The sequence below is a fragment of the Thermobia domestica genome, chromosome 7, assembly GCF_964235325.1.
Source record: "Thermobia domestica chromosome 7, izTheDome1.hap1.1, whole genome shotgun sequence".
NCBI lineage: Eukaryota > Metazoa > Arthropoda > Insecta > Zygentoma > Lepismatidae > Thermobia > Thermobia domestica.
The window spans coordinates 202,025,160-202,038,352 of NC_137460.1; the positions used below are offsets into that span (position 1 = coordinate 202,025,160).

General features: G+C 36.5%; 1 protein-coding gene across 1 annotated transcript in view; it reads left to right on the forward strand.

Annotated features, from left to right (window-relative positions):
- The first annotated feature begins 4,639 nt into the window (after nt 1–4,639).
- Nucleotides 4,640–13,193, forward strand: part of LOC145690660 (uncharacterized) — a 147,445-nt gene continuing 138,891 nt past the window's right edge. The window contains exon 1 of the mRNA XM_081765775.1: nt 4,640–4,662. The gene's annotated coding sequence lies outside the window, so the exon portion shown is untranslated. The remainder of the gene's footprint in view (nt 4,663–13,193) is intronic.

A 13,193-nucleotide genomic window follows, 5' to 3' on the forward strand; every position in this document is an offset into this window, starting at 1 on the left:
CTTTTATTTATTTTTCTAAGCATAGAGCTATCTTGGTTAACTTTGAAACCTTTAACGGAAATATTTGGGAGTCCTGTTCAATTTTGCAGGTTTTATTATGTGCTTATGCCAGAAATGTTTATTTATTTCTCTGAGTATATTTATTCTTTATTCAAACATACTTGGCGCATTATTTGTAAAACAATGGCGGATCCAGGATATGATCAAGAGAGTGGCTAAACTATAGTTTGCAGCTTTATCCATTGTAAAGCAGGATTGAATTACATTTCATTTTATCCAGTTTATACCTGAGCGTCAAGGGGGGCCCACCTCTCTCTCTCTCTCTCTCTCTCTCTCTCTCTCTCGATATATATATATATATATATATATATATATATATGGTGTTTCAAAGCAACACCGACAACGTTTGGGAGGTGATTCCTGACACCAAGATAAGGCAAAAAGTATAGACCAACCTGGGTGCACAAATGCTTCCTTTCGGAGTTATAGGCTGCCGAAAACGTGAAAAAATGAAATTTAAAGGTCCATAGCCCCAAAACTATGGGGCCTACCGTAGTCGGGTCAAGACTTTACTAAGGAACTAATATGTGCTTTATCCAAAAATACGTGCTTCAGAATCCTACAGTACTTCCGCAACAATTTTTATAGAGGTAGTTAGTGAGTACTTCAGATGTGCCCGTAACCAAATTGTCTGTATAAAAATTGTTGCGTGAGTAACTTAGGATTCTGAAACATATATTTTTGGATAGCGCACATATTAGTTCCTAAATAAAGTCTTTACTCGACTACGATAGGCCCCATAGTTTTGGAGCTATGGACCTTTAAAGTTCATTTTTTCATGTTTTCGGCAGACTATAATTCCGAAAGGAAGCATTTGTGCACCCAGGTTAGTCTATACGTTTCGTCTTATTTTGGTGTCAGGAATCACCTCTGAAACGTTGTCGGTGTAGTTTTGAAACACCCTGTATAAGTAGATGTATTTTAATTTCACATACCGACTGTGAGCTGTTTGAACCCCAAGAAACTAAATTTATTTAAGAAGCCTTGGACGCTTGCGGAGCTGAAAATATTAAAAGCGACCTTGCGTTTATCAATACTCACTTCAGTTCATAACGAGATTAGAAGAGCGATGATTACGACTTTGTAGTGCATTTGAGCTGTTTGATTCAATAACGAAGCAAACGCCCCCAAGACCATTCGGACAAGTATTTCTTCGAAACGCACATTCAATAGACGCAAAAAATTCTAGCATAAAATTCTTGTATAATGCGAATAAAGTGTTCCTGGGAGCAACGACGCACGAACTTCAGATTTAACAGCAAGTAACTTTTTTTTTTTTTTAAATACTGTCCCTTAACGACCCGTGACACAGAAGTAACATTTTCGGTGTACAGTAATGCAAGTTTTTGCCAGAATACACCGAAAACTGCATAGTTGTATATTGTAGCATGAATGCATCATAGTTATACACAAATATATGTAGTTCAAATAATACAGTTTTTTTTTGTCTAAAGATAAAATTCCTCATTTAACTTTAGCACTTGATTGCTGCATATTTACAACTTTAGTGCATATTTGCATATTTTCAGTGCATATTTTCGTGATTTTTAGCGCATATTTGCATGCATATTTTGCCGTTTTTTAGTGCATATCGATCCGAAGTCTAGTAATGACCCAATAGATTTCTACCGCCTTATGCAGAGTCGTTTTGATGTATGATTAACGTTATACTAAAAACCTGACTACTGCAGAAAATATATGTTGGTCGAAGTCTTTAGTATAGCACTAATCACGCGTCATACCAACTCTGCATAACACTTCTAGTATCTACAATGAATTGTGTCACTAGGAAGAATATTTATAGCTTTTATAATCACCCTTTTATAGTTTTTATTAGCAGTTGTAATGATAGGGCCTCATTGTACATTACCTTGCGCAAGAATTGTAAACGATGCAAAAATCTATCAACTGATTTACCCTTTATCGCAAACAAAAGCATGCAAAAATCTAAATTAACTGCAATGTCTTTTTATCACAAACTATTAACTAAAAAATTTTGATTTCCGTTGACGCAAACCGTAATGTAACAGGACGCATATTGTTAATTGAACATCTATACAATTTTTTTAGTTAATGAGGTGTGCTCATTCCATAACGGTTTTCGTCCACACAATATAAAATGTTTGGTTTAGTTTGCGATAAAGGGCAAAACAGTTAATTATTACATTAATTATGGCAAACATAATGATTGTTTGCACATATGCTTCTCGTTACTCTATGTAGAATTTTGCGAAGACTGGTACGGAATTCTTCCCTCATTCTATATGGGTTTCTATCAATACAACTCAAAAGCTGCGTTTTAATTTGCAATTATATATAGCGATTGTTATTATTTTTTGCATTTTTACATAGCTTTGCGTTGCTTTACGCTCCAACATTTTAGGTTGTAACGGAATGGTTTTCAAAGAAGAACAATGTGTTGTTATTTTAGCTGGAAAAAGACAAATTCAAGAGTTAAAATACTTCATAGGGCAGACATGTTAGATTGTTGTTAACATCGTAGTTTGTATTAGTCTGTGCATTTGATTTGCTGCCAAAATATTTTGTATTGGTGTGTATTATAAATATATTTTTGTTTGTATGCCTCCCATTTTTCATAATATGTTTAGTTATATACTTTGCTTGGACAGACATCTAATTATGAGGTGTATTAGTTGGTTACATAGTTAATCGATGAATTATTTTGGAACTTCATTTGTAAAATGTACGCTTTCTTAGTGTTTGTTCTTCATGAAATTGTTTTGCACAAAATAATGCGAAACTTGTAGTGTGACAGTGAGTTAATGTTGTTGGAGTAAGTGTAAGTGATACCTTGAGTGTATGTGCTACACGTTTATAATATGCTGTGCTTTATTCTTGATGTTATATTAATTTTGTATCTGCTGGTAGGGTATGCATGCTTTGTGACGAGATAAAGTTAGTAGGTAGTAACCCACGATAAAATAGTATGGGAGGAATAGATTCGTTTTTAGCGTGTGAGATTAACCAAAGGTGATAGAATTAGTTGACATTATTGTCATATTATTGGAATTAAAGCACTGTTTCCTAAGTACATTTTTTCGTGAGTATAAATTTTCGAAATTTTAACACCGGTGAAATTTGTATTCTGTTGTCAATACATGAGGTACGTAGATAGTGTTGTGCTACGTAGAACATGTGTAAAAACATACTATGATTACTTAGAGAGATTTCTACTAAAATATTTTACTTCAATACAATGAATCAAGTTCAAACACACCATATCGACAATGTATATCTCGAACTTTCGACTGATGCTTTGTGTGGTAGTTTTTTAGTTTTATTTAAAGTATAATGAAAATAAAATAACCCTTGATCTGTTATTAATAGCATATTTTTGTATGTAGTGATATATTGGCACTGAAAGAAATTGGCGGGAAAACTTAGTGCAAGTGTTTATTAGGTCTATGTTTAGCAGAAGGGGTCCAGCAATTTTTTTCAGCTAATGTTTAGCAGAAGTGTTTCTAAGAAAGGGTTAAGTGCCTACCACCGGACCAATTTTAGGAAATTTACCGGGTCAATTGGAGAATTTATTTAAGTTCATGAAGAATGAGTACAAGGCAGGTAAGGGGAACAGTAAAAGTTAAGAAAGTGGTTTCCATTTGTTGATTGTTTTGATGATGTTTAGGCGGATGGACTATTTCGCGGAGAGGCACACTTATTTTACTATACAGATCCATAAATTGTAAAATGTACAGAAAAAATTTGGCAAGTCCTTAATTTGCCTATTTCATGTCGAGAACAGAATCCAACCAACTCCTGCCGGGCTTCTAACCCGTTCCTACTACTACTATTACTGCTCTTACTCCTGCTCCTACTACTACTAATACTTATTCTATGGATCTGTATTGAAGTAGTACTGCACGCCTAATGTAACGTAATCTAACGTAACTCAATGTACCGTAATCCAACAAAATATAACCAAATGCAATACATTTTGGTGCTTTGTTTTTCAGTTTTCAAAGTGGTCCGGCGATACGGTACAAATGCCCTAAAAAATGTTACAATTTCGGTAATTTCTGTTCACATTAGGTTAGTTCATGTTACATTATGTTAGTGCAGGAGTCGAGCATAATTTACCCCCCCCCAAAAAAAAAAAAGAGGGAAAATTTCGTTTATTTCTACTTTTATTAGGTTAATTCAGGTTACTTCAGATTAGCTTACTAGAGTAAATTAGATTTGATTCCGTTATGGTAGGTCTAAGTACTTGAATCATCTATTTCTCCTGTAAATTTTGTATTTTTTATGTGCTTCTGGACCCCTTCTGCTAAACATTATCCGTTTATTGTTTCAGTTATTACAGTAGTAGTGTAGCAACTTCTGATATGTTTTCATTATTAATGGAATCCGAAAAATGTTTACTGTTAGTCTGTAGGATTGGGATTGTTGTTGGTCATTGCTTCCAGCACCGCACTTACACAGAACATGGCCCTACAGTTTAAAGTGAAATCTGAAACACTGTAATTGATTTAAATTTCGGTGCTGGTTAAGTTTAATAACACCATATTTTGCAAAATTTACAGGGAAAAGGGAACACATTGTATATAGGGCAAATTTTTGCAGTTGGCTGATTTACATTACATAGTAAGTAATATAGCTGTATTTTCTGTTTACTAGTCCCAAACTATTATAAGTGTTATATGACGGTTGAAATAAGTGACTCCTTATGAAAGAGGACTGCATTAAATACTATTTTGCTCGGGCATGGTATTTCTGCACAGTATATAAAACAGGGTTATGAAGAGCCCAGATTTTTTTATTTATAGAAACAAACAGCCTAGTGGATTTTATTGAGTAATATTGAGCTTTATTAAATTTTGTTTGTATATTTAAAGCCATATTCGGCTAATCTTTCGCCGCGGCGTCCCCGAATTAGAACCATGTGAACTTGTTTTCAGCATTGTACTACTGTGTATTTGTTGTTATTTTAGTATATCCTATGTAAAATTACTCTCTTCCATTTCCGTCCTTCACTCAGTTGTTATATTTTCATGCTCTCTTTGCTCTTCACTAGATACATGTACATCTGGATTGTATTACTGCCCAAAATCAGTACCTTCCAACTCTTAAGTGTTGCACAATTCACATTCAGAAATAACGAAAACAATGAATCCTTACCTCCTCGTGTTTCCAACCAGCACTATAAACCACACCCTACTCATTATTATGTAAATTAAATATGTACCCCTCGGACATTAAAAAATTACTAAACATATACGACAATACTTCTTTCCTGTACGAGGTTGCCGTACAGAGAGAGATTTATATTCCTGAAATATGAACTTCTCTTAGTAGGGAATGCCCTCTTGTTGTCCTGGAGAGTGTTTCTAAAGGGACGAGTTGCATTAAAGGTTGCAGATTGACGTAAGGAATGCTAAATATAACTACTAAGTATGCACATATGACATATGTACTGCAGTTCATAAAATACGAAAATGTATGCAGTGTCTTTAAAATGTAAATAACTTTTGCTAGGTGGGTGCATCAGGGATGGTGGGTATACGGATAAATGAGGATAATGGAAAAAACATTCTATGAAGTCTTTCTATATCATGTCTTCCTATGAAGTTCCTATGACAAGGTAAAGAGCATACTTTCCATTTCGTTTGTATAAAAGAGATGAGATCCCGATGTATTTCAGTCAGTTTACGATAACTTATTTCTTCTGTGGATTTTACGGATTTCGTGATTCACGTATTATTTTTATGCACTGATGGATTTTAGTAGATTTTAGCATTGTTTTTAGCACCGAGGTTGTGTAAAACGGAACCTAACTCTCACAAAGTGAGATCTGAGCTGCTACTTAAGTTTTTATCCATATTAACTATCTCAACCGGCAATCGAACCGAGGAACATACGTACAGAAAATACACGCATTGTACAATTGGCCAGAAAAAAATTAGCTCACTGTATAACCCGAGACACACAGTGCCGTCCTTATGTGGTTTTAATCTTTACTGTATTTCGTTATAATGTGTAAATATGCTGTGTGTTTTGTGTTTTCAGATGTTACTAATTGTGTTAGCTCCATTACGTTTCCTTTTACCGCTGAGTGACCGGGACAGGACGTTTCGGCGCTGCCGTTTGGGCGCCGGACGTTTGGGCGCAAAGCCGTTTAGGCGCCAGACGTTTGGGCGCGAGGTACATAGTAAAAATCACAATTTACGACATATAAAGTAAGCTAGGCACTGAAAACTAAGCGCGAATCAAGATATATACATTTCCTATACTTCTGTTTTTATCTCACCTCATTTATCTGTATATTTTTTAAATTAAATAGTTTAATTCGTTTGTGGTATTTGTTGCCTAACCTCGTCATGGACTGATTTTTCGCTTGTTCACTATTCTTGTACTTCTGATCTAATGATCTAATTTTTGTATTATATAAGAAAGCTAGAAAATGAAGGAATCAGACGACTGTTAATAATGCCGGGGTGGTATCTGATTTACAGGTCCAGTCCGCTTCCTTCCTTCCCTTTCCCCGGATAGTGTGCTCCCTCAAACGTGACGGGTTAAATGGCCTTAAATGCCGAGAACCCAGAAATCTAAAAATCCTAAATCCTAATCGAGTTGAGGGAAAGATGTTAATACAGGGTGTCTAAGACATTGAGTTTAGGAACTGCAGTATGCCGTATTTCTGGTATCACTTTTTTATATTAACATTCCAATATAAAAATCAAAACTTAACACACTTTTTTTTCGTCCCATTGTAAGCATTTAATCTGCATTAAAGAAAGTGGAGAAAGGGAACAAAGAACGATTTCAAAGTGAAAAATATTGTTAAGTGTACATATATTGGTCATTTAGCCACTAGAAATGTGTTTGACATTCACACTTATTGCATAACCACAGTAGAAGGCCTGTTTAAATTTTTTAATGGAATAGGCTCACTATGTATGTAATGCAGTCAATCATATCTAGTCTGGTCTACTTACCTTTGGCTTGAAAAGTTATCAAATAAAAAGCACACTTAACTTTGGTTGAAACTTAAATTTGCAAAATTTAATTGTTAATTTAGTTTTTAGAATTTTGAAATCCCAGTATTTCTAGTATGTAAAACAAAATCCAGTATAATTCAAGGACTTCCACTACAGTAGACACCTTGTGATATCTTGATTGGAACTTAGTACTCAGCGCCTAACATAATGACTTTTTAATTTAACTCGCGCCCAAATGGCTTCGCGCCCAAACGTCCAGTGCCCAAACGGCGGGTCCCAAACGGCGGCGCCCAAACGTCACGTACCGTGAGTGACTACGTTTTGTTGTTTTCGTGGTGTGTGTTGTTTTTCTAAATGTTGAATTGCTATTTATTATTAATTGCTGGATTGTATTCCTTGTGTCATAAACTTTTGGAAAATTGCAATTGCTGAGAATGGAAATCTCAAGACAGAAATTGCATATCTACAATCTCCAGTGGCCAGTGTTAGTTGACTTTGTTTATTAAGTGTTTAATTTCTTTCCTTAAAATCACTTGACGAAGTCTGTTATGGAATGCGTTCATTACTAAAATGAAAGTGCTGTGCATTTGTGGCTTACAGATAAGGTACATAGATGTGTGGTTTATTTGATTAAATTTGTAGTAGAATCCTCATAAATAAAACGAAAGTTATTACCTTGCGAATGCGTTGTGAAATTACATAACGACTATCCTTCCTTTGGTCTTCGTTGGGATGAATACTTCGGCAAATTTTTACTTTGGTCGTTTCATTTATTTTATGCGATTCTTCGATTCAGCGATTTGTTCCTTTGGTTCTGTGTACGTATCCGTTCCACTAGGTTCATTACTGGTATCGAGTCCCGTGGGGCGTGGTGTCACACTGTTGATGCTTTTTGTTTGAGCGGAGAAGTATGAATACGATTTGACGTCATCTTCGTTAGTGTTCTCCAGTTCATGTGGTTTGGTCACGGGTGCATTGCTCGCGTGTTCGTGTGAACTGTATCGCGGTGGCGCATGTCTAATGGGGTAGAAATTCCTTTTGACGAAGAACCCATGAGAGATTTAAATCTATATCGCTTATCAACGTTAGTTAGTATGTGACAGTGATGTTAATAGTTACAGGTTCTCTTTTAGTGTCAGATTATTACAGCTCAATAGAAATTCCAATATATAGGGTTATTCGAAAAGCGCGCCGGTTTTGGATCGTCTGGCATTTTTTTTTTCTCGGTTGCCGACGTTGTTTTTTATTGTTGCTGTATCCACAAACATTCCGATTGTCGCCTTAGTCTGAATTTCCCGTATTTCTTCAGTCGGTGTCTAGCAAAACATTGCGGTGTCAGGCAGTCATAGCGAATTTCACAAACGGAGATATTGAATGTTGTTAGCGTAGTAGAGGTTGTCATATGCCCGACGTCATTCGCCATATCTGAAATCGGAATGTGTGATGAACTTGTTTATGAATTTTGTTGGTGTGTTTTGAAAAAATAAAGTTCATAATTTGATGTAACAAAACCGGAGCGCTTTCTGAATAACTCTATATGTGGAGAAAGTCGCAAGTTATTATGAAAAGTACGAGTTGATCGGATGAAAGTGAACTATGTATGTTATTATCGTATATGTTGTAGTTGTAGCATTGGGGAAAAATATTTTTTATTCATGAAGCATGCTGCCAAACTATATTCACCAATTTAAAATATCAGAAGGTATTTAGTACGCTTGGGTCGGGGACTTCTTTCCTTTTAAATATTTAGTTTTGTGAAGTTTGCAGACTAAATCAGTTTTGAAGTTTTTATATTGTAATAGGGGAGTGTTCTTGCCCCCCTCATGTATATAATTTCTTTGATTCCCTCTGTAACAACTGAAAATGGGATGGGTTTTGCTGTAGTTTTTTTTTTTCTGTTACTATTTTATATATTGCATATTTCGAGCTTTGATAAATTTAGTAGTATGTTACGATGGAAAGTTAACCATGGTTTTAAATTTATCAAGCCTTTGAATCTGGCAGTGTTAAAAATAATTGTAGAAATACCATGATTTCTAACCGATTCGATTCGTGAGACTCTGGTTCCTGGAAATATTGAACAAACTGATCCGAGGAACCAGTTTCCTATGAATCGATTCATTGAAGGAAATGGCTAAAGTAGAATCTTGCCAAAACTTCTATTTCAGGGGTTCTATTCGTATTAGAACTTCATATTCGCTTTTTTGAAATTAGTTTTTCAATTTGTGTGAAAATGATCAAAATAAAATTGTATTCACTATCCTTAAGAATGCTGATCCTTATTGTAATCACCATTGCCAGGTACGGATTCTCTCATGTTGCAGTAGAATTTATAACGAAACTCACCTTTTCTCCTTCAACAATATCTTCAAATTAATTTCGATATATTCTGCTAACAATGAAAAGCTTATATGTGTGCAAAATCGAAAAAGTTTTGAAAGTTATATTTTTGTTGTTGTAACACTGTAGATATGTAGCTTTTTTTGAAGGAAAATTTAGGTCAGATAGCACTACCACTTTCAGTCCGAAGCATTAATTATAGTTATGAATTTATGATACGGTGCTACTGTTTCTAGAGGCATTTAAACCTAGTTGTATAGTCCTAATTTCAAATCAATACAAATACTCTATAACACAAATGCAAGATGATAATTTTAATTTTTTTTTTTTACACAGTATAATTGGCGTTAAAGAAATATGACACATTTTGTAGAATCATGATATTGTGTATCTCCATTTAGAAAGCTTAGAGATTGTTGGGGGACATGACCGTAAAAAGTAAGGAAAAGAATTTCTTATCACTAAGAGGGAACTCGGGGTTTGCGGAACGTGCACTTGGTTCTCCTTGGGATATCTCTGTCTTATTGAGGCTGTGATTCCATAAATATTTGTATTTTTGAACCTAGCATTAGTGTATTTCCCATCACCTGTCGTAAAATAAACAAATTAAAAATATTTACAGAGAAATTGCTTCAGATCAGGGTTTAATAACAGAGTTGTACGAAAAGCTTAAAATTAAAAAATATATGCACTACAAAATTCGTGCATTCCTAACATACGATTTGCCACACTTTAAGGTTCAGAATGACCTGTTATGCTCCAAATACGTTAAAAAATATGGTTTCCTACTTATATTTCAAAATCGTTCTGATTTCTTCCTCGGGACACCAAGAGGTTAAAAATATTTGCAACTGATTTCTTCATTACATCCTTATGACTGAGAGGATTTAACCACTGTTGAAAGAATAACAAATGATGTAAGATTGAGAAAACATGTTAAGTAAATTTGTTAACAAATATCAAAAGTCTGGTTAATAAAATTTCATAATTTCTTTACTCGTAATCTCTCCAAAATTTTCTTGCCATAATCAAAATTATCAATATAAATAACCTCTTGTAAGTAGTAGGCAACTTTTCAAATTAATAATTCAGTTTTTTAAACATGGAAGTTCTGTTTACATAAACCGCATGTTTCTATTTTCTTGGTGGAAACTTTTGGCATGCTGTGAGGAGTGGTTAGAACGAAACAGATTGATGCTACAAATTGGTTTATTGACAACTTTGTATAATAGGAGCGTTATCCCACTTCAAAATATTCCCCTGCAAGATCCGTACACCGTTTTATCCAAATTTCCCATTTGTGAAAGCAGTGTTGCATATCGTTTTCAGTAACCATGTTCATGACATCCACGCTTTTCTTTTCACTTCTGCTGTCTCAAATCTGGTTCCTTTCAGTGCTGACTTTACCTAGGGGAATAATAATAATAAGTCGCACTAAACAAAATCTGGCGAGGATGGCTGATGATCTAACACAGGAATCCCATGCTTTACCAAAAAATGTCTTTATTGAGAGTCCCATATAAACAAGAACATTGCTTTTGTGCAGAATCCATGACTTGTGTGTCCACAAATCAGGTCGTCGTCTTTTTACCCGCACACGAAGGATTATCAGCAAAGTAAGGTAAAAATGTTGGCTTACAGTTTCATCCTCGGGCACCCAATCAACGTACACAGTCTGATCATGGATGTCGAAAAAAAATCATCATTGCTTTGAATTATGTAAATTATGTAGCGTGGCGAACTCGGGTTCTTTTAATTCATTGGTTGGTATTTGGTTTCAGGATCATACGTGAAGAACCACGATTCGTCATAGGTTACACTGGATAACAAATTTTAACTTTTTTCATGCTTCGGAAAAGAAAAGTACATTTTCTTATGCAAATGAGGATGCTGGATACGAGAATAAAAATAAAATTGCTGAATTGGTTCGAGTTTAAGTGTAATCGACAGAAATGTGTGTTATGTAGTGCTGACACTTAGATTCTTGAATTTTCTATTTGGCCTTTCACTTGAGTAGCTATTGCTTCAATTTTGCTCATCCGAGTATCGTGGTTCATATGTCATTCGCTTCAGAATAAACCAAATTTGCAAATGGTACTATGCTCATTTGTACATGATTTATAAGAGGAGGGAAATTTAAGGTAAAATTGGGAATTTCCCGTCCAAAATTATATATATATATTTAATGTAGCCCCCCTGGTAAGGCCCCAGCTAAAGGTATACAGATGGTTATCAGAAAAACGGAAACACCTGTAGTTGGCAACACGTCAGATGTATGGGTTGGCAGTGGTGTCGTGGCGCCCGCAGCGCCGGACCGCTAGTGGTGGTGTGTTAGGTCGGTCTCCATACTACGTCAGGCGCAGTGGAACAGCAGTGTCTAGTGGCTGCAGCAGACGGAGATAGTGTAAAATGGGAGACCTCTCAGATTTTCAAAGAGGGCAAATTGTTGGTGCGCGGTTATGTGGAGTGAGTGTGACGGCAGTGGCTACTGTGTTAGGTGTGTCGCGTGGGACAGTGTCGAAGGTGATGACGGCCTACACAACACACGGGAAAACCACATCGGGGAAGCGGAACAGTGGAGGGAAGAAAATCATGAGTGAAGGTCACGCCGGGTATTAAAGCGCATTGTCACGCAGACCCGTCGTGCCACTGCGGAGCAAGTGACGGAGGAACTCAATCAGCACCTCCCCCACCCTGTTTCGACAATCACAGTCCGCCGCGAATTACATGACATGAATTTACGGGGTCGGGTTGCACGGGCCAAACCGCTCGTCAGGGACCATAACACTTTCGCCGCGATCATGTAACTTGGACCGTTGAGGACTGAAAACGTGTGATATGGTCGTATGAGTCATCCTTCACCCTATTCCCAACCACGGGCCGTGTTTATGTGTGGAGAACGCCCAAAGAAGCTTATGATCTGCAGTGTCTCCGCCCAACTGTGAAACACGGCGGCGGCTCGGTGATGCTGTGGGCTGCAATATCATGATTTTCATTGGGTCCTGTGGTCACACTTAGCGGACGAATCACTGCCAACGAATATGTCGCAATTTTAGGAGACCACTTGCATTCTATGGTCCGGATGTTGTTCCCGGAGAATGACGCCATCTTCCAGGATGATACTGCGCCTATTCACACAGCTGGCGTTGTTGCAGCGTGGTTTGGGGAACATCGGGATGAAGTTCAACACCTCCCCTGGCCCGCCCAATCCCCAGATTGCAATATAATTGAACATCTGTGGTCCGTCTTGGAAACACGACTCCAGTGACGATTTCCACCTCCATCCTCTCTCACAGAACTGGCCTATGCCCTGCACGAAGAATGGTGTAAAATTCCACTTGCACCATTCACGACCTCTATGCCTCCATCCCACGTCGCATCAAGGCTGTTCTGAAGGCGAAAGGTGGCTCGACACCATATTAATCTGGTAAGTTGCAATTTCGTTCAGGTGTTTCCATTTTTCTGATCACCATCTGTACCTTTAAGACTACTGTAGTTTATAAGTAATACATGTGCCAAGTTTCATAGTAATACCTACAATAGTTGTGATGAAAAAATGTTTCTCAGTTTTGCTGGACAATACCAAATTCCATATAGGAAGAAGTGAGATAACTATACAATAAAACGGATCCGAACAGTACTATTCATTTGAGTGTCATGACTTACATGTCATTCTTTTCAGAATAAAACAGGATTTCAAATGGTACCATGAGAGTGTGTGTGTGTTGTACAAGACAAAGGAAAATTGGGAATTTTCCGTCCAGCAAAAATCGGCAAGAGAGAGTTGCTCCAGTGACCCTGATATCGTTTCTCCATCATTGATATAACTTGGTGAAA